Source organism: Delphinus delphis, chromosome 5 (assembly GCF_949987515.2).
Source record: "Delphinus delphis chromosome 5, mDelDel1.2, whole genome shotgun sequence".
NCBI classification, from domain to species: Eukaryota; Metazoa; Chordata; class Mammalia; order Artiodactyla; family Delphinidae; genus Delphinus; species Delphinus delphis.
In genome coordinates this window covers 75,233,229-75,256,892 of record NC_082687.1, presented here as the reverse complement: position 1 = coordinate 75,256,892, position 23,664 = coordinate 75,233,229, and the positions used below count along the sequence as shown (strand labels likewise).

At 39.5% G+C, this 23,664-nt stretch overlaps 1 protein-coding gene and 1 pseudogene across 5 annotated transcripts in view; one reads left to right on the top strand and one right to left on the bottom strand.

Moving 5' to 3' along the window:
• PDS5A (PDS5 cohesin associated factor A) overlaps positions 1-23,664 on the bottom strand; it is a 127,337-nt gene that overhangs the window by 90,992 nt on the left and 12,681 nt on the right. The gene's annotated exons all lie outside the window — the stretch shown is intronic.
• LOC132426016 (proline-rich protein 11 pseudogene) lies at positions 701-2,606 on the top strand (annotated as a pseudogene).

The following is a 23,664-nucleotide window of genomic DNA, read 5'->3' as shown; positions in this document are numbered from 1 at the left end:
GGGGGATTATTAATTGAAGAAATACAGTGGGTTAATGGCCGGTCTAGGACTGATAATTAAATCCAGGTCTCAAGATTACTAATCTAATAGTTTCCAGGACACCATTTTAATTCTCACATGCTTTTACGTTATCAACATTTTTCTCATATTTTACTTGCTTATTCTCTGTCTTTCCTGCACTAGACTTAAGTTTTGCAAAGGCAATAAAATGTATTCATTTATGTAGTACCAGAATCTATAAAACTATGCCTTATACACAGTGCTCAGTAATTGCTGAATTATGAATAAACTGACTAGTTCAGACAATCTCTACATGTACACTAACCTTTCAAGAACAAAAATAAAATCCACATGAAAACATGTAAGTTTTGGAGTTAAATAAGCCTTATAGTTTTATATTAATATGGTGCTTCACTCTGTAAATATATACATGGACTGCCAGATTAGAATGAGCACTGAGGGACTTCCCTGGTAGCACAGTGGTTAAGAAACCACCTGTCAATGCAGGGGACACGGGTTCGAGCCCTGGTCTGGGAGGATCCCACATGCCACGGAGCAATTAAGCCCGTGTGCCACAACTACTGAAGCCCATGCACCTAGAGCCCGTGCTCCGCAACAAGAGAAGCCCACGCACCGCAACAAAGAAGAGCCCCCACTCGCTGCAACAGAGAAAGCCCGCACGCAGCGACGAAGACCCAACGCAGCCAAAAATAAATAAAATAAAATAAAATAAATTTATTAAAAAAAGAATGAGCACTGAGCTATTTGCCAATATGCACTCCTTTCCGGTTTCACCTAATTATTTTTAACATAAATCCTTTTATCTAATATACATTTGAGGTGAAACCTGAGAGAAGCAGGCGAGGCAGGGGTATAGTTAATGCATAAGCCATTAGAACTACAAAAATTAGGGAATTCCCTGGCAGTCCAGTGGTTAGGACTCCGTGCTTTCACTGGAGGGGGCATGGATTCGATCTCTGGTTGGGGAACTAACATCCCGTAAGCCGTGCGGTGTGTCCAAAAAACAAAAAACACAATTACAAAAATTTTAAGTCTACCTAATACACATTTGATGATAATTTTAGAAGTGTGTTCACATCAGAGCAACTTTGGGGCCTAAAGCTCAAAGTTCAAGTGACATAGTGACTAAATTATCACATTAATAGTATGTCTTGATTTTTTAATTTAATTTTATTTTTTGAATTTTTCTTTATGGTGAGGGAGATACCACTGCCGGGACTCCATCGAATCCCTGGACTCTTAGCCTAAAACCATGCCCAAGTTCAAGCAACAAAGAATAAAGCTAAAAGCCAAAGCAAAAAGATTTTTCAAAAGAAAAGAAGCCTCTCACTTTCAGTCTAAGCTACTTACACCTCCCCCTCCGCCACCGTCAACAGAAAGAGTGGTTATTCCTTCAACAGATACACCCCTTAGCAGAAGCTGGCTAAGACCATCCTGGAACTTCAAATTTCCCAGTTTTAAAGATTCAGTAAAACTTCGGACAAATAGAGTATGGTCTACATACAATTGGTTTCAGAACTGCATGGCCCGGAGTTTGGAAGTATTGAAAGACACCATCCTGCCACCAAGAACTTCATAGTCTAAAACAATGGTTTCTCATTTTGGGAAATGAATTACGCAAGCTCCAGGAAGCACTGAAGGCCGTCTCAGAAAATTCTTCCTGTCCAAGCTGTGGTCAGATGTGTCACATGCGTGGTAAACTTACAAATGTGCCTGCATGTGCTCTAACCACCCCTGGAGACTCCGGGGCTGTACTTCCTGCCTCACTGTGACAGCCATCCAGTCATCTTTTCCTCCGCCCCTGCCTCCGCCTCTGCCTCCACCACTGACAGCACCTTTGCTGCTCAGAAAATCTGATCTCACTAAAGCACTTGAGGCTGGACCATTAAAAAAAAGTGGACCCATGCAGATAACAGTTAAAGATCTACTGACTGTGAAATTAAAGAAGACACAGAGTTTTGATGAAAGGAGGAAGCTTGTACCATCACCAAAGGCACAGAATCCACTAGTTACTGTCTCTGACCTGCAGTGCGTTTCCCTGAAACGAAAGTCCAAAGTGTTATCAACTCGAGTTACAATGTCTTCATTACTCCTGGTAAAAGCCAGTTAGATCTGCGGAAACTACTCAGAAAAGTCGATGTAGAGAGGAGCCCAGGTGGAACTCCACTTACCAATAAAGAAAATATGGAAACAGGAACTGGGCTGACCCCAGTAATGACCCAGGCCTTGAAGAGAAAGTTTCAGCTGGCTCACCCTAGAAGCCCAACTCAAACTCTGCCACTTTCTACAAGCAGCTTTGATGAACAAAATTGATGCCACCTCTGCGTGACTCCATATGATGATCCATAAAATATACAGATAATATTACCCCAATCTCTTTTTAATGTAGTATGTATAAGTAATTATGTTAATATATAATTCATTCGAAGAATTAAAGTATGTATGGAGCCCATACAGTAGTAGAAAGCGAGTGTTAGGATATTTTCTAGTTTATATGATCAATAATAGAACAGATGGGAAAATGCAATCCCGAAAGTGATGTTTATCCTGGAACTACCCAATTTAGGTTGGGGAGGTTATTCAAGTTAACTAGATAACTCTAATTTTTACTCTATAGGTGCAGTTATGACATTAAGAAAATAACCTGGGGCTTCCCTGGTGGAGCAGTGGTTGAGAGTCCGCCTGCCGATGCAGGGGACGCGGGTTCGTGCCCCAGTCCGGGAAGATCCCACATGCCGCGGAGTGGCTGGGGCCGTGAGCCATGGCCGCTGAGCCTGTGCGTCCGGAGCCTGTGCTCCTCAGCGGGAGAGGCCACAACAGTGAGAGGCCCGCGTAACGCAAAAAAAAAAAAAAAAAAAAAGAAAATAAACTGGTGCCCATTCATCTTGGGTATTCTCAGGTAATTGAAAAGCAAAGTATTTCAGCCTGTAAAGCTCATGCACTCATTAAGTGCTGCAAACTTAATTAAAAAAACCAGACCCTCTAGATTTTATTTCTGTTCCCTATAAGCAATTAAGAAGTAAAACCATCCCCCATTCAATCCTAACTGTTCCAAAAGAACTTGAAGCAAAAACTCCAATGTGACCTTAAAAATTAGAATACCGTGGGACTTCCCTGGTGGTACAGTGGATGGGACTCCGCGCTCCCAATGCAGGGGGCCCGGGTTCAATCCCTAGTCAGGGAACTAGATCCTGCACGCATGCTGCAACTAAGAGTTCACATACCGCAACTAAGGAGCCCACATGCTGCAACTAAGGAGCTGGCGAGCCAAAACTAAGGAGCCCTGGAGCCACAGCTAAGGAGCCTGCCTGCTGCAACTAAGACCCAGCATAACCAAAAAATTAAATTAATTAATTAAAAAAAAATAGAATGTTTTTCCATTGTACCTACATTGTAAATTCCTTTTAAGAAAACTTCAGTATTCTTAAGTGCCCAGACTACTCTTCTCAAAAGTAAGTTACCTTCATACTAGTAACAGTTGATAAAACTGTATTAATACTCTAATGCTCCATACTCTAGGCCTTTATTACATCACACCCGATTTTAGTCTCTTTAAGTCTCAAAATCAAACCCAGAGCTTCTAAGTTACTCTTAAAACATCTATTTTAATGTCACTCCAATAGAACAATGGTTTCCCACTGATAATACCTTATGGCATTTAAAACATCATAATCAGGGCTTCCCTGGTGGCGCAGTGGTCGAGAGTCCGCCTGCTGATGCAGGGGACACAGGTTCGTGCACCGGTCTGGGAAGATCCCACATGCCGCGAAGCGGCTAGGCCGGTGAGCCATGGCCGCTGGGCCTGCGCGTCCGGAGCCCGTGCTCCGCAACGGGAGAGGCCACAACTGTGAGAGGCCCGCGTACCGCAAAAGCAAACATACAAAAAAAACACATCCATAATCAATTTATAATTTTATCTTACCTTTATGTGTAGGTATGTGTATATATATTTATATATATAAATGCATATATTTATAGTATGTAAATATAAAATGTTATTTTGATTTCCACTCTCCACTCCAATCAAACTAGGTTTATTCATTATCTTCAAAAAGCATCCTGAGTATCTTTACAGCTTTGCATAGGAAAGAGTTCAACACTTGGTGAAAAAATATGTGAATATGTCATAGAATTGCTTCTACCCCTCAGTACTCTTATTAAAATCTTACCTGCTCTAGGGCTTCCCTGGTGGCGCAGTGGTTCAGAGTCCGCCTGCTGATGCAGGGGACGTGGGTTCATGCCCCGGTCCGGGAAGATCCCACATGCCGTGGAGCGGCTGGGCCCGTAAGCCATGGCCGCCGAGCCTGCGCTCCGCAACAGGAGAGGCCACAACAGTGAGAGGCCCGTGTACCACAAAAAAAAAAAAAAATCTTACCTGCTCTTAAAATTTTGGCCCAAATTCTGCTTCCTCTTCTTGAAGCCCTGCTTGACTCACTCTAGTCTGAAGGAATCACTGACTCCTTTGAACTGAAAACACTATACCAATTACAAAGCAATTATCTTACAGTGTCTCCTTGCTGCAGTTATTAGTATGAAAAATTATGTGTCCTCAAGAAGATTGTAATCTCCTAAGGGCTCTACATTTGTCTTATAAAGTAAGATATAAATGCATACTTTCTAAAGGAATGAAACCTATTAGTGTACTTTTTGACACGCTCTAGACTTCAGTGGTTGATCAAGTCTGAGAACAGAAATCTCCCTAAAATTCTGATTTGTCAATAGCTATGCAATCAATATATATTTCAAGACTAAGTGCTAATATTAAGATAAAACAAAAAATTAAAAATAGAACTATCATATGATCCAGCAATTTCATTTCTGGGTATTTATCTAAAGAAAACAAAAACACTAACTCGAAAAGATAGATGCAACCTCATGTTCATTGCAACTTTATTTACAATAGCAAAGATGTGGAAACAACCTAATGTCCACTAATGGATGAATGGATAAAGAAATTGTAGACTCTGTATACATACATATGTGTGTATATATGTGTGTGTGTGTGTGTATGGAATATTATTCAGCCATTAGAAAAGAATGAAATCTTGCCACTTGCAACAACACTGATAGACTTAGAGGACACTAAGTGAAATAAGTCAGACAGAGAAAGACAAATACCATATGATCTCTCTTATGGGTCAAATCCAAAAAACAAACAAACAACAGAGTATCAATACAGCTACTTCAATTTTAACAAATTGAGTTACTCTATGGAAAAAACTCAATAACCTATTTTTCTAATAAACCAATAGAGCCTACTTGAAGATACAATTTGTTTTGTTACTCATATACTTAGTCAAGGTCACTATTCTTTAATGAGACAAGGTTATTATTTCATACCTAAATTGTGTGGTATAGAAAAGTTAGATGCTACACATTTCACTATACTCTTCCTAAGAGCTAAACCAAATTACATTTTAAAGACTCATTCTATCAGCCCCAAACCATTTAACAAGCATATACTACAAAACTACACTTCACAAAGATTCCTGAAAGTTTCTGAATTACAAGAAATGTTTTACTCCATTTATTTCCACCTTCAAGATAAGCTGGTACTGCTAGAGTTCTAAAAATACCCTGAATACTAGGATTCTAAAAATAACCTGGACACTGACTGTAAAAGAGACAGTCATCATGGAAGCTATTTTTAGCTTTAAGGGAAATTCTTAAGGTCCTAAAATATTAGCCTTAAAGACTGAGGGTCTGACACTTTCACTGAGGCTTCAGAGGTTTTGACTTTTGGTTTATTGTAACCACAGATGTTCTCTAATTCCGAGTACTTGTGAGGCAGAAGGACAAAACGAGTGATGGCAACATGGCACAAATCAATGTTATTCTACAGTTTGATCCTCATAGAGAAAATCTGCAATTCAAAAAGCATATTTTAATAGGTGAATTATTTGTAATAGTACTAATGGCTAACATTTACTGATTTTTGCTATGTGCTGGGCATATTTCAAGTAACTTAAATGTACTATTAACCCATATAATACAATGATTCTTTGTGGGAGGCATTATTAACATACCCATTTAACAGATGAGAAACTTAAGCTAAGTAATTTGCTCAAGGGCATAAAAATTCAAATCCAGGCTGTGTGGCTAATCACTCTTACCTACCTCTTACCATTCTTAATCCATACATTATATATAGTATAGTATAATATGAGTGGTTATCCAAAATGACTAGAGAAAAATAAAATATATACATATATAGAGAGTATACTATAGAAACTACACTATATTATAGCGCTAGAACTACTATATGTGGTTATGTTCCCAGGCCAGCTCATAAAGCCTACTTTTCTCACAACGTAGTTAGGTGAAGACTATGGTAGAGAATGTAGACGGGGGTATATGGCTGCTTAATAGATGCCTTTAATATATTAATTTAACTTTCGGTTTTCTAACTTTCCTTTCCTTGATAAAGGTGGATCATTTGCTCTATTCTTAAAATGATCAATCATAATTTAAGGTCTTTTTACTCAGAACATTGAAAAGATACATGCACCCCAATGTTCACAGCAGCACCCTTTACAATAGCCAGGACACAGAAACAACCCAAGTCCCCATCAACAGACAAATGGCTTAAGAAGATGTCACGCACGTGCACACACACACACACAGAGAAATATTATTCAGCCATAAAAGAGAATGAAATATTGTCATTTATAGCAACATGCATGGACCTAGAGAATATTATGCTTAGTGAAATAAATCAGAGAAAGACGAAGACTATATGATATCACTTATATGTGGAATCTAAAAAGAATCTATATACAAAACAGCAACAGACTCATAGAAAACAAACTTGTGGTTACCAGAGGAGAGGTGGGGGAGGGAGAAATCAGGAGTATGGGATTAACAGATACTGATACAAACAACAGATACAAACTACTATATGTAACATATATAAGCAACAACAACTGTATAGCACAGGGAATTATACAATATTTTTTAATAAGCTATAATGGAATATAATCTACAAAAAATGAAAAACCCACAATGAAAAGCAGCTGGCTTTCCTTAAGGTTAAATGGATTAAGATTTGGACAAAAGAAAGAAAGGAATAATGAGGTTCAAGCAAAGTGTGTGTGTATATATATATATATATATGTAAAAAACAGATGGAATTAATTATGGTTCAAGCAGTGAGAGCCAGAAAATAAGCAATAGTAAGTACAGGGAAATTCCCTCCCTAGGGGCAAGATAAAAAGGGGTACAGTGGGAAAGACTAGATAGTGGCAGAGAAGCAGAATTGGGCGAAGTCTCCCTATTATCAGTTGCCCCAAAATACTTCTGCCCAGAAGAACTTGATGACTGCTAGAGAAAGGGAAAACCAAAACCTGGTTCTTTGAAAACAAACAAAATGGACAAACTTTTAGCTCGACTGACCAAGAAAAAAGAGAGAAGACTCAAATTACTAGATTCAGAAATGAAAGAGGGTCTATTACTACTGATTTTATTGAAACAAAAAGGATTGTAAAGAAATTCTATGAACAATTATATGCCAATAAATTAGATAACTTAGATGAAGTGCATAAATTTCTAGAAAGACACAAACTACTGAAACTGACTTAAGAAACAGAACCTTAAAATTTGTGAATCACTGTTGTATGCCTGAAACTTACATAATATTGTAAATCAACTATACTCCAATTAAAAAAGAATAGAGGGCTTCCCTGGTGGCACAGTGGTTGAGAGTCCGCCTGCTGATGCAGGGGACACGGGTTCGTGCCCCCGTCCGGGAGGATCCTGCATGCCACGGAGTGGCTGGGCCCATGAGCCATGGCCGCTGAGCCTGCGCGTCCGGAGCCTGTGCTCCGCAACGGGAGAGGCCACAGCAGTGAGAGGCCCGTGTACCACATAAAAAAAAAAAAAAAGAAAATATGAATAAACCTATAACAAAGGAAGAGACTGAATTATCAAAAACTAGAAACAAAGAAAAGCCCAGGCCCAGATGTCTTTATTGCTGAATTGTACTGAACATGTAAAGAATACCAATTTTCCCAGAAGTCTTCCCAACAATGAAAGATGGTAAAACACTTCCAACTCATTTTATGAAGTCAGTATTATCCTGATACCAAACTAGACAAAAAAATCACAAGAAAACTACAGACCAGTATCTCTTATGACTCTGGATGCAAAAATCTTCAACAGCATACTAGCAAACCAAATCTTCAACAGATAAAAAGAATTCTATTATAACCAAGTGAGATTTATGCCAAGAATGCAGTGTTGGTTTAACATTTGAAAATCAATTAATGTAATACATTATATCAGTAGAATAAAAAACAACAATCACATGATGCTTAATAGATGCAAAAAAGCATTTCACAAAATCTGACACCCTTTGATGATAAAAATACTCAAGAAACTAGGAATAGAAGAGAAATTCCTCAGCAAGATAAAGGGCATTCATGAAAAATCCAGTGTCAATATCATACTTCAAGGTGGAAAACTGGATGCTTAAGATTAAGAACAAGACAAGGATGTCTGCTTTCACCACTCCTGTTTGACATTATACTGAAGGTTCTAGCCAGGGCAGCTGGACAGATAAAGACATAAAAGGCATCTATTAGAAAAGAAGTAAAGTTATCTCTATTCACAGATTACATGATTTTGCACATAAAAACTCCTCTTAAGGAATTTATTAAAACCAATTAGAACTAATAAGTTTAGCAAAGTTGCATAATACAAAATCAATATACAAAAATCAATTAAATTTCTAAATACTTGGAGTGAAAAATCTGAAAATGAAATTAAGAAAACAATTCCATTTACAATAGCATTAAAAGAATAAATTATATTAGGAATAAGTTCAACAAAAGAAGTGTAAAACTTATACTCTGAAAACTACAAACACTGTTGAAAGAAGTCAAAGATCTAAATAAATGAAGAAACATCCCACGTTCATGGACTGGAAGACTTAGCATTGTTAAGATGGCAACAGTCCCCAAACTGATATATAGATTCAATGCAATCCTCATCAGAATCCAAGCTGACTTCTTTGTAGAAGGTGACATGCTGATTCTAAAGTTCATGCAGAATAGTTAATCCTGAGAAAGAACAAAGTAGGAGGATTCACATTTCCTGATTTCAAAACTTACTGCAAAGCAACACCAATTAATATGGTGTATAAAGTTCTCATCACAGACCCCTGTGGAAGGCAGCCGAATAGAAGGACTTGTGCTCACCTCCTCTTGCGAGAGCACTGAAATCACAACTAACTGCTGAACAACCATTGACAGAAGACACTGGAACCCACCAAAAAAGATACCCCATGTCCAAAGATAAAGGAGAAACTGCAATGAGATGGTAGGAGGGGCACAATCACGATAAATCAAATCCCAAAGCCATGGGTGGGCGACCCACAAACTGGAGAATAATTATACTACAGAAATTTTCCCACTGGAGTGAAGGTTCTGAGCCCACATCAGGCTTCCCAGCCTGGGGGTCCGGCAACAGGACTAGGAATCCCCAGGGAATGTGCAAGTGGGATTTGACTGCAGGACTTCCACAGGACTGGGGAAAACAAAGCTCTCATCACAAGGAAAAGAAACATTTAAAAAATCTATACAAGTTGATGGATGTTAACTAAACTTACCGTGGTAATCATTTCACAATATATGTAAACCATTTGGCACATCTCAAACTTACACAACGCTGTATGTCAATTATATCTCAATAAAACTTGGGGGGGAAAGTGTGGTACTGGGCACAAGGACAGACTTACAAACCAGTGGAATAGAATTAAGAGTCCAAAAAGAAACGCATACAGCAATGGTCAACTAATTTTCAACAAACGTGCCAAAGCCATCCAATGGGGAAAGAACAGCCTTTTCAATAAATGGTGCTGGAACAACCAGACATCCACATGCAAAAGAATTAACTTGGGGCTTCCCTGGTGGCGCAGTGGTTGAGAGTCCGCCTGCCGATGCAGGGGACACGGGTTCGTGCCCCGGTCCGGGAGGATCCCACATGCATCAGAGCGGCTGGGCCCGTGAGCCATGGCCGCTGGGCCTGCGCGTCCGGAGCCTGTGCTCCGCAGCGGGAGAGGCCACAACAGTGAGAGGCCCGCGTACCGCAAAAAAAAAAAAAAAAAAAAAAAAAAAAAAAAAAAAAATTATAAAAATAAATAAATAAATAAAAAAGAATTAACTTGGACCCTTACTTCAAACCATATACAAAACAAATTTTGACCAATTTAAATTTTTGAACAATTTGACCAAAACAGATTAAGGACCTAAATGTAAGAGATAACACTGTAAAACGCTTAGAAGAAAACAGTCATATATCTTTGTGACCTTAATTTAGGCAATGGTTTCTTAGATATGATACCAAAAGTGTGACAAAAAGAAAAACCAAAATAGATAAATTGGACTTCATCAAGATAAAAAACGTTTGTACTTCAAAGGACATCACCGGGCTTCCCTGGTGGCGCAGTGGTTAGGAATCTGCCTGCCAATGCAGGGGACACGGGTTCGAGCCCTGGTCTGGGAAGATCCCACATGCCACGGAGCAACTAAGCCCGTGCACCACAACTACTGAGCCTGCACCCTAGAGCCCGTGAGCCACAACTACTGAGCTTGCGTGCCACACTACTGAAGCCAGCGTACCTAGAGCCCTTGCTCTGCAACAAAAAGCGAAGCCACTGCAGTGAGATGCCCGTGCACCACAATGAAGAGTAGGCCTCGCCTGCGGCAACTAGAGAATGCCTACGCAGCAATGAAGACTCAACACAGCCAAAAATAAATAAATGAATTAATTAATTTATTTTTTAAAAAAAGGACATCACCAAGAAAGTGAAAAGACAACCCACAGAAGAAAATTCTTGCAAATCATATAACTGATAAGGAACTCATATCCAGAATATTTATATATATGAAACACTTACAATTCAATAAGAAGACAAATAACCCAATTTAAAATGGAATAAAGATCTGAATAGATATTTCTCCAAAAAAGATACACAAATGGCTAATAAGCACATGAAAAGATTCTTGACATCATTAGTTATCAGGAAAACGCAATTAAAACTACAATAAAACACCACTACACATCCACTAGGTTGGCTAGAATCAAAAATTACACAGATAAGAAAATTATAAGTGTTGATGAGGATGTGAAGAAATTGGAACCCTCATACACTACTGATGAGAATATAAAATGGTGCACTTTGGAAAAGTTTGTCAGTTCCTCAAATGAGTTACATATGACCTAACAATTAAGTAAAAATGTCTACACTAAAACTTGTACATGAATATTTATAGCAGCATTATTCCTAATAGCCAAAAGGTGGAATCAACCCAAATGTCCATCAACTGATGAATGGATAAACAAAATTTCATACATCCACACAATGGAATATTATTTGGCTGTAAAAAGGAATGAAGTACTGATGCTACAAAATGGATGAACCTTGAAAACATTATCTTAAGTTAAAGAAACCAGTCATGAAAGACCAACATGTTATATAATTCCAATTATATGATATGTCCAAATCAGGGAAATGTGCAGAGACAAAGCAATTTAGTGATTGCTTAGGGCTGGAGGGGCATATGGGAATGACAGCTGAAGGGCAGGTGGTTTCTTTTTGAGAAGATAAAATTGCTCTAGGGCAGGGATCCCCAACCCCCATTAGGAACCGGGCCACACAGCAGGAGGTGAGCCGCGGGCGAAAGATCGAAACTTCATCTGTATTTACAGCTGCTCCCCATCGCTTGCATTATCACCTGAGCTCTGCCTCCTGTCAGATCAGCAGCAGCATTAGATTGTCATAGGAGCACGAACCCTACTGTGAACCGCGCACGTGAGGGATCTAGGTTGTGTGCTCCTTATGAGAATCTAATGCCTGATGATCTGAGGTGGAGCTGAGGCAGTGATGCTAGCGCTGGGGAGTGGCTGCAAATACAGATTATCATTAGCATCATGAGACTTCAACTTCCAATGCAGGGGGTGTGGGTTTGATCCCTGGTTGGGGAGCTAAGACCCCACAAGCCTCACGGCCAAAAATATCAAAACATAAAGCAGAAGCAATACTGTAATAAATGCAATAAAAAAGACTTCAAAAATGGTCCACATCAAAAAAATCTTAAAAAAAAAAATCCTATCAGTGAGTGGCAAGTGACAGCTAAGCTGCATCTGGTGGCAGGCTTTACAGTGGCAAGTGAGTGGACGTACTTCAATTGTACAGCTGCATATGGTGGCAGGCTTTAAGTCAGAATCCGACACTTATTTTAGTCTGCGCGTGGCCCACCATTATTTTATTTACCACTTCCGTCCGTGCCTCTTGCCCACACTGTGCACTTGTCTCAGTCAGTCTGGTAAGCCCACAAGCTAACCCTAGCCAAAATGAGTAAAAAACAAACACCACTGGAGAGCTTCTTGGAAAAGGGGGAAAGACCCAATGATGAGACAGCAGAAGACTTTAAGACTGCCAACAAAAAGAAAGCTGCATTTAAAAGAAAATACCAAGAGTCCTACTTAAATTACGGGTTCACTGCAACAGGTGATTCACATTCTCCAAGCCCACTTTGTATAACATGTGGCGACTGGCTACCCAACGAAGCCATGAAACCTTCAAAACTGCTTTGCCACATGGAGACCAAGCACCCTGCATCAAAAGACAAGCCTTTGGAATTGTTCAAAAGAAAAAAAAATGTGAACACAAAGAACAGAAGCAATTATTGAAGGCCAACACTTCATCAAATGTGTCTGCACTGAGAGCATCATTCTTAGTGGCTAACCACATTGCTAAAGCTAAGAAGCCCTTTACTATCGGTGAAGCGTTGATCGTGCCTGCTGCTAAGGACATCTGTCAAGAACTTTTAGGAGAGGCTGCAGTTTGAAAGGTGGCACATGTTCCTCTTTCAGCTAGCACCATAACTAAACAAATTGATGAAATAGCAGAGGATACTGAGGCACATTGTTAGAGAGGATTAATGAATCACCATGGTACGCAATCCAAGCTGAGTCTACTGATGTTGACAACAAGGCAACAATGCTTGTTTTTGTGATATATATTTTTCAGGAGGATGTGCATGAGGATATGTTATGTGCACTTTTGTTGCCAACCAACACCACAGCTGCAGAACTATTCAAATCTTTGAATGATTACATATCAGGAAAACTGAACTGGTCATTTTGTGTCAGTATATGCATGGACAGAGTGGCTGCCATGACTGGACGGCTTTCTGGTTTTACTACTCGGGTCATAGAGATTGCTTCTGAATGTGAGTCTACATGCTGTGTCATCCATAGAGAAATGCTGGCTAGCCGAAAAATGTCACGTGAACTTAACAACATTTTACAGGATGTGATTAAAATTATCAACCACATTAAAGTACATGCCCTTAACTCACATCTGTTCATGCAGCTCTGTGAGATGGCTTTCTAAAGGTAGATCACTGGACAGAGTTTTTGAGTTAAGAGAGCCACTCCAGCGATTTCTTTTAGAAAAACAGTCACCAGTGGCAGCACGTTTCAGTGACAAAGAATGGGTCGCAAAACTTGCTTACTTGTGTGACATATTCAACCTGCTCAATGAACTCTGTCACTTCAGGGGAGAATGACAACTGTGTTCAAGTCGGCAGATAAAGTGGCTGCATTCAAAGCCAAACTGGAATTACGGGGGCGACAAGTGAACATTGGGATTTTTGACATGTTTCAAACATTAGCAGAGATTTTGAAAGAGACTGAGCCAGGGCCTTCTTTCTCCCAGCTGGTGCATCATCATCACCTATCTCAGCTTTCAGAAGAGTTTGAGCATTACTTCCCAAGCACAAAAGACCCCCGAACTGGGAAGGAATGGATCTGCGACCCATTTGTGAATAAGCCAGGTGAATCGACTTTGTCCGTGCGAGAAGAGGATCAACTGCTTGAGATGGCAAATGACGGTGCCCTTAAAAATATGTCTGAGACAACTTCAAATCTCTATACCTTCTGGATTAAAGTCAAGGTGGAATATCCTGAGATTGCCACAAAAGCACTGAAAAGCCTGCTTCGATTTACAACATCCTATCTTTGTGAAGCAGGGTTTTCTGCAGTGACAGCAGCCAAAATGAGATTACAGAGTAGACTGGGCATAAGCAAGACACTTTGGGTGTCACTGTCTCCCATCATCCCAGATGTGACCATCTAGTTGCAGGAAAACAAGCTCAGGCCTCCCACTGATTCTGCATTATGGGGAGTTGTATAATTATTTCATTATATATTAAAATGTAATAATAATAGAAATAAAGTGCACAATGAAAATACACTTGAATCATCCCAAAACAATTCCCTCGCCGTCCGTGGAAAAAACCGTCTTCCACAGTCCTTGGTGGAAGGACGTGGTCCTTGGTGCCAAAACGGTTGGGGACCGCTGCTCTAGGGAATTCCCTGGCGGTCCAGTGGTTAGGACTCCGCACTCTCACTGCTGAGGGTGCGGGTTCAATCCCTGGTTGGGGAATTAAGATCCCGCAAGCCACACATTGCAGGTTGCACGTATCTGTGAATATACTAAAACCAGTGATTATACACTTTAAATAGGTGGATTGTACACTTTAAATAGGTGAATTGTACACTTTAAATCGGTGAATTGCATGGTATACGAATTACCTCTCAATAAGGATGTTTTTAAAACAAGACAATACAGATGAATAAAAATGAACTAGAGAGGACTTCCCTAATGGCACAGTGGTTAAGAATCCACCTGCCAGTGCAGGAGACACTGGTTCGATCCCTGGTCCAGGAAGATCCCACATGCCGCAGAGCAACTAAGCCCGTGAGCCACAACTACTGAGCCTACATGCCACAATTACTGAAGCCCACAGGCCTAGAGCCCGAGCTCCGCAACAAGAGAAGCCACCGCAATGAGAAGCCCATGCACTTCAACGAAGAGTAGTCCCCGCTCACTGCAACTAGAGAAAGCCCCCGCACAGCAATGAAGACCCAACGCAGCCCAAAATAAATGAATAAATAAATTTATTTTAAAAAATGAACTGGAGAGATAAAAGCCTCATATCTTTCCAAAAAAATATTCTTTTAAATGTTAAGGTCCCTTTAAGGCAATGAAAAAGGTTCAACTGAGAGAGCTGTGATTTACAAGCCACCTTCCAACATCAGGAAAGAGAATAACTGAAAGGGAAGACACATAATCGCCCTAGACAATGTAAGCCAAGTAAGCTACCCATGGCTTTTTCTATATAACCACTGGGCATTGACATCTATAGCATATAGACTTCTCTTCCTCCTGTAAGTTCTAAGCAAACATAGAGGGGCAAAAAAGAGTCACCCAGAGAAACTAAGGGAGATCGCAAAGGTTCAAAGACAGGACAATCTTTTGCAAGGCAAAATGCATGCCTTTTACAAAGTGAAAAAGTCCCAAGGAATTGTAAGACCACAAAACTAAAGCCTAGGCCTGGGGGGAAAAACACATTAGCTTGTAGTGTGTGTAGTCTATAACCCTTAACTATGACTATGGGGGAGGGATGGAAAGAGTCTTAACATACCCATTCTCAACAGAGGAAAAAACTTCAAAGAAAAGATTTTATATAGGTTACATTGTTGGTAAGAAGAGGATCCAGGATTTAGATGTAAATCTTCAGATTCTCAATTCAGAATTCCCAGACTAAGAATTTAAATTTACAATTCACTCTAGATCAAAGACCCAATTAATATCCCAGCATTATACTTCCTTATTCACAGAGTGACTACATGCCCCAATTTGCCTCAAATAGTTCATACCTGTTGTCTCAGAATTACTGAAAGCATCTCTCACTAATTTATCTCATCAATGTTTTTCATCTTCATCCTACTTGAGTCACATCTTGAACCTCATTACAAAGTGTTTTACCTCTTAAAAAGTTCCCTTTTTAGGGACTTCCCTGGTGGTCCAGTGGTTTAAAATCCTTTTAGAACATTCCACCCCTAACTCCTTCATTTTTTATTCTCACTAAATCTACTCATTGCCTTCAATATGAATTCTAAATCTTCAATCATATTCTACAGGCCCCTCCTGCCTTACTTACCTCCCTGTCTGCCTACACCCAAGTGTAGCTATTTCAGTCAAACTCTAATAGTATTGCGCCTACAGCCATCCCAGATTTTGGTAATTTTTTGATTGTCAATCTCCAATCCACAGTGGTTCCTATTGGCTGAGTCCACTGAGACAACAATGCTAAGGACTGATGAGCATACACACTCATTCTACCCTGATCTCTGAAACTGATCTCCTCCTTAGAGCACAAAAAGAACACAAATTAAATTCTGGATTTATTCAGACCATGTGTGTGAGTTCTGTTCTACCTCTCAATGGATATGTGACTTGAATAAATAAATAAGTCCTTCTTTGTCTATAAAACAAAGATAATAATACAATCTTAAAAGATTATATTTTGAGATAACAGACATGAAGTTCCCAGCCTAGTGTCTGGCATACATGGGTCCATGATAAATTTAAATTACCATATTTATTAATTATAACACCCAAATTTTAAGATGTCTGATACTCAGATGTGTCTTAAAAATCAGTGATCTTAGAAAAAGTCACAGCTGGAAGTAAGTGTAAGAAGTGCTGTTGCTCGCGCTTGTATAAACTTCAGTTTGAAAACCCTGAGCTGACAATGCCTGACAATATCTAGAAAAGCACTGGCACCAAATCCTGCAGCATTAAGTGTTTAATGACTTGGAAGAACATCTCAGAAACAACACTGGGGCACTTTTTAAAAAAATATCTTTATTGGAGTATAACTGCTTTACAATGGTGTGTTAGTTTCTGCTGTACAACAAAGTGAATCAGCTGTAAGTATACATATATCCCCACATCCCCTCCCTCTTGAGCCTCCCTCACCCTCCTTATCCCACCCCTCTAGGTCATCACAAAGCATCAAGCTGATCTCCCTGTGCTATGCAGCAGCTTCCCACTAGCCATCCATTTTACATTTGGTAGTGTACATATATCAATGTTACTCTCTCACTTCGTCCCAGCTTCCTCTTCCCCCGCTGTGTCCTCAAGTCCGTTCTCTATGTCTGCGTCTTCATTCCTGCCCTGGCACCGGGTTCATCGGTACTGTTTTTGTAGATTCCGTATATGTGCATTAGCATACGGTATTTGTTTTTCTCTTTCTGACTTACTTCACTCTGTATGACAGACTCTAGGTCCACCCACCTCATTACAAATAACTCAATTTCATTCCTTTTTATGGCTGAGTAATATTCCATTGTATATATGTGCCATATCTTCTTCATCCATTCATCTGTCGATGTACATTTAGATTGCTTCCAAGTCCTGGCTATTGTAAATAGTGCTACAATGAACACTGTGGTACATGACTCTTTTTGAATTATGGTTTTCTCAGGGTATATGCCCAGTAGTGGGATTGCTGGGTCATATGGTAGTTCTATTTGTAGTTTTTTAAGGAACCTCCATACTGATCTCCACAGTAGCTGTATCAATTTACATTCCCACCAACAGTGCAGGAGGGTTCCCTTTTCTCCACACCCTCTCCAGCATTTACTGTTTCTAGATTTTTTTGACGATGGCCATTCTGACCAGTGTGAGGTGATACCTCACTGTGGTTTTGATTTGCATTTCTCTAATGATTAGTGATGTTGAGCATCTTTTCGTGTGTTTGTTGGCAATCTGTATGTCTACTTTGGAGAAATGTCTATTTAGGTCTTCCACCCATTTTTGGATTGGGTTTTTTGTTTTTTTGATATTGAGCTGCATGAGCTGCTTGTATATTTTGGAGATTAATCCTCTGTCAGTTTGGGGGCACTTTTTCAAGATATTTGGTATCATTAATACTTCTGACAACAATTATACTGTGTGGGAAAACACAAACATCAACATCTAGTCAAAAATAAGATTTAGAAGGGTCAAACTGAATGTGAAGATTTTTAGGACTAACAGCCAAATTATTTCAATTTTATTTTCCTTTACATGTGTAAAATATGAAATTTAAGTTAACCCTTGACTTAGACTATTCAGATGGAATAGTGTTTTAACTAAAAAACCAATAACATCACCCAGAATAGGGTATTTGTCACCTAGGGACTGGATATTGCATAACTACTGAGACTATCTGGAAAGAGGTGAGAACATCCTCATTTTTAAAAGAAGGATAGCTGTATCTTGTTAGTTGGAAACATGAACCAAGTTTTCTTGTTCTACTGAAGTTCACATATCAGAATAGTATGCTAATTATTTACACAGTGTCTCTCAACTCCAAATCCACCTCCTCTATACTCTGTTCTGATGTTGAAACTGGGATTCTGGAAAATGCATTGCCTAGACTTGACAGGAAGGTGATTAGAAGGCAGGAATAGGAAAAAGAGAATTCCTTCTTGTTTTTCTTGCGATTCCTGCAAACATCACTCCAGTAGACTCAACACCCCTTAATTGATAGTATTTGTTGTTAGTATTTTTAAACACTGAACGGCTTCAGAAAGTAGCTTTGGCTACTGGTGTGGGGCTGTTTCTCAATGAATTCAAGTTGTAACCAAAGGGCTGTTAAGCACATCTATGTGAAAATTTAACATATTTCTATAACTAACATCCACTGAATCACAAGAAATGTCAAGCTCCTTCTTCCTGTGCTGCCAAAAATTATAATAAAAACTGAGATTTCCATGCTCAAACTGCAATTCTAGCAGGATTTTTAGGACCTCAACACACATGCACAGGAAATTTCCACATTTCAAAGTCCATTTCAAATTGCAGTTGAGGAACTTCCACCTAACCCTTCCACTGGAGGCTATTAATATGCAATGTAATGACATGCTAAAAGGCAATTATCAAGAGAAAAATATAAAATAATTCTATAAATGCCTTCCAAGCAATGAATATGATCAATTAAAATCATATGTTCATGAACTGATATCAATATTTGGAAGTCTCTGTGTGAAAAAACATTTTCAAATGAAATACACCACATTTCACTACAGATCTGCATTAATAGGTAAACTTTTTTTTTTTTTTTTGCTGTACACGGGCCTCTCACTGTTGTGGCCTCTCCCATTGCGGAGCACAGGCTCCGGACGTGCAGGCTCAGCAGCCATGGCTCACGGGCCCAGCTGCTCCGCAGCATGTGGGATCTTCTCGGACCGGGGCATGAACCCGTGTCGCCTAGCATCAGCAGGCGGACTCTCAACCACTGCGCCACCAGGGATGCTCAATAGGTAAACATTTGAAATCAATTTTGGTGACAGAAAACACTAACTTTGAGCCCCAATTAAGTAAAATGTTAGTTCCACACCTTCCCCTCCAAAGAATTCCATTTTTCTCATTAGCAGACCTGTGTTACAAAAAAAAAAAAAGTACTGAATCACTATGTTTTGAATTTTGTTAAAAAAAAATATAAGTTCTTACTATGTAAGTACTTATACAGTATTCTCTTGACCCACAAAATAAATTTTTACTGACCCTTCACAGAAAAAATCCACCAATCCCAGGTATATACCCAAGATAAATGAATCCTTACCACTACCAAAAACCACGTACATTATTCATAGAAGTTTTTTTCATAAAAGCAAAAAACTACTAACCCAAATACCTATCAATAACAGTATGGATAAATAAATTTTGGTGTACTCATACAATGAAAACCACTACAACCCATAACAACATGGATGAATCTCAGACACAACGTTTAGGAAAAGAGTCAGACATAAAAGAGTACATACTGCATGATTTCATTTTTTTGATGGCAAGACTAATCTAAGTTGATAAAGATCAGAAGGGTCTCTATCTCTGGGGAAGGGAACATAAGGCAGACTACTGCAGTGCCATCTTGATCTGGATAATGGCAATATGCATATACATATGTAAAAATTAATAAAATGTCATACTTAAGGTTTATGAACTTTACTATATGTAAAAATTTATATATTTTTAAAAAGAGGAAACACACACACAGTTAATGCTATATAGATCATCTCCCAAGTCCCTGTGATTTTACATTTTTCAGGCTGTATCTGTGATTGAAAATAATAGAAGAGTTATAAACTTAAGAACAAATCAATAGGAATGACCAAATTTGAAGAACACAAAGAGAAATGACTGAAAAAAGAAAAAGAGGGCTTCCCTGATGGCACAATGGTTAAGAATCCGCCTGCCAGTGCAGGGGACATGGGTTCGATCCCTGGTCCGGGAAGTTCCCACATGCCGCGGAGCAACTAAGCCCGTGTGCCACAACTACTAAGCCTGCGCTCTAGAGGTCGCAAGCCACAACTACTGAGCCCACATGCCACAACTACTGAAGCCTGCATGCCTAGAGCCCGTGCTCCGCAACAAGAGAAGCCAACGCAATGAGAAGCCTGTGCACCGCTACGAAGAGTGGCCCCCACTCACCGCAACTAGAGAAAGCCCACGCGCAGCAACGAAGACCCAATGGAGCCATAAATAAATAAATAAATTAATTATTTTTAAAAAAAGAGCCCCAGTGATCTGAGGGCAATATAAATAAAATCTAACATATGTGTAAGTGGAACCTGGAAAGAGGAAAAAAGGAAATAAAAAAAAGAAAAAACAGCTTGACGATATCATGACCAAAAATTCCCCAAATTTGGTGAAAGACATAAATTTATAGACCCAGGAAGCTCAGTGATTCCAAAGCAGGACAAGTATTTGGGAAACACAAACCTCAAGGCATCACAATGAAACTGCTGTACATCAAAGAAAAAGAGACACCTTTCAAAAGCAGCCAGAAAAAAATCTCACATTACATACAAAGAAACAAAAATACATATTATCACTGACCTCTCATCTGAAGCACTGGAGAACACAAGACAGTGGAATTGCATCTTTAAAGCACTGAAACTGTCAACCCAGAATTTTATATCCAAAATGTAATATCCTTCAGAAATGAAGGTTAAATAAACATTTTCAGACAAATGAAAACTAAGTGAAATTATCTCAGCAAATCTTCACTAAAAGAAACACTAAAAGGAAGTTTCTCAGGCTGAAGGGATATATCATCAGGTGGAAAATCCAACATTTGAGAAAAAATGAAAAAAAGCACAAAAAATGGTAATAAGTGCATAAATATAAAAGACTACTTCCCTTGCATTTATTTAAAATACATATAACTGTTTAATGTGGGGTTTATAATGCATGTATAGCATAAAGGGTGGGGCTGTGATAAATGGACCCATGCTAATGAAAGGTTCTTACATTTTACATGAAGTAGCAGAAAAATAAAAGTCTAAGACTATGAACAGTTAAGGATATGTATTGCAATCCCTGTACAACACAACCAGACAGACAGACATAGCCAGACAGATACACACACACAGAGTGTAAAGATATACCTATAAAATCAAAAATAATTAAAATGGAATTCTAAAAAATAGCAAATTAAGATAAAAGGCAGGGCTCCTTCCCCGGTGGTCCAGTGCCTAAGATTCTGCACTCCCAATGCAGGGGGCCTGGGTTTGACCCCTGGTCAGGGAACTAGATCCCACATGCCACAACTAAAAGATCTTGCATCCCACAACAAAAGATTCTGCATGCCACAACCAGAAGAATTCCATGTGCCACAATTAAGACTGGACACAGGGCTTCCCTGGTGGCACAGTGGTTAAGAATCTGCCTGCCAATGCAGGGGACATGGATTCCATCCCTGGTCTGGGAAGATCCCACGTGCCGCAGAGCAACTAAGCCCGTGTGCCACAACTACTGAGCCTGTGCTCTAGAGCCCAAGAGCCACAACTACTGAGCCCACGTGCCTAGAGCCCATGCTCCTCAACAAGAGAAGCCTGTGCACCACAACCAAGAGTAGCCCCTGCTCCCTGCAACTAGAGAAAGCCGCACACAGCAACAAAGACCCAACACAGTCAAAAATAAATAAAAATTAAAAAAAAAAGACCGGATGCAGCCAAATAAAATATAAATCAACAAATATATTTTTTAAAAGATAAAAGGCAGGAAAAGAGGGGAACAACAATAGATGAGACAAAAGGAAAGTACAGGGCTTCCCTGGTGGCGCAGTGGTTGAGAGTCCGCCTGCCGATGCAGGGGACACGGGTTTGTGCCCCGGTCTGGGAAGATCCCACATGCCGCGGAGTGGCTGGGCCCGTGAGCCATGGCCGCTGGGCCTGCACGTCCAGAGCCTGTGCTCTGCAACGGAAGAAGCCACAACAGTGAGAGGCCCGCGTACCGCAAAAAAAAAAAAAAAAAGGAAAAGTACAAAATGGTAGACATATATCATCCAACCACATCAATAATATTAAATGTGAGTTATACACTCCAATTTAAAGGCAAAGATTGTCAAAATAGATTAAATATTTAAATATTAAAAAAAAAATTTTAAAGCATGACCCAACCATATGCCAGATGCATTTAAAATATAAAGACACATAAGTTGAAAACAAAAGGGTATAAAAACATATAATGCATACAGAAACTGTAAAAGGTGCAATTTAGACATCAGGAACATTTCATAATGCTAAAAGGGTCAACTCTTGGTAATGTCTAACAATCCTAAATGCACACGTGCCTAACAACAGAATTTCAAAATAAATGAAAGAATAACTGACAGATTTAAAGGGAGAAACAGACAATTCCACAATCACAATTTGAGGCTTTATCACTCTTTCTCAGCAACAGAACTAGATCAAAACTTTTCAGAATTAGAAAAGACTTGATGATGAATAACGATCTCAATCTCCTGGCTTAAAGAACATTACTTGACCCTATAGAACACTACATTCAACAACAGCAAAACATACATTCTTTTCAGGTATACATGGTATGTCTGCCAGGATAGGCCATGTACTGGGCCAAAAAAACAAAGCTTAATAGGTTTCAAAAGACTAGATCTTAAAAGTACGCTTTCTGGGGGACTTCCATGGTGGCACAGTGGTTGAGAATCCACCTGCCAATGCAGGGGACATGGATTCGATTCCTGGTCTGGGAAGATCCCACATCCCGTGGAGCAGCTAAGCCCACATGCCACAACTACTGAGCCTGTGCTCTAGAGCCTGTGCTCCGCAACAAGAGAAGACACCGCAATGAGAAGCCCACACACTGCAACTATCAGTAGCCCCTGCTCACTGCAACTAGAGAAAGCCTGCAAACAGCTATGAAGACCCAACGCAGAGAAAAATAAATAAAATTTTTAAAAAAAGGATGAAAACTGAATATAGTAGACAAGATTATATAACATGATTTCCAAGAGATCTAAAAATATTTTCATTTTATTACTGCCTGATGCTTTTTATCACGTTCTTCAAAGCTATTTAGGTATATGCTTCAAGAAGAAAATCATTTTGAAACTTCTGCCAGAAACAAAGCAGTCTCCTGATATACACTGACTCAGTCCTTATAAATCTTAAACACTTTTATTCAATGATTTTCTTTTTGCAGATGAGAAATTCACCTCTACTAATTTTATAGTGGCTAGATGAAGGCTATTCAATTCAACAAACATTTGAAATTACAGTAAATAATACATGGTCACTGAACTTAATTTTCAAGTATTGAAATAATTTGAGGGACTTCCCCGGTGGTACAGTGGTTAATAATCCGCCTGCCAACACAGGGGACATCAGTTCCTTCCCTGGTCTGGGAAGATCCCACGTGCTGCAGAGCAACTAAGGCTGTGCGCCACAACTACTGAACCTGTGCTCTAAAGCCCGCAAGCCACAACTCCTGACTCCGCA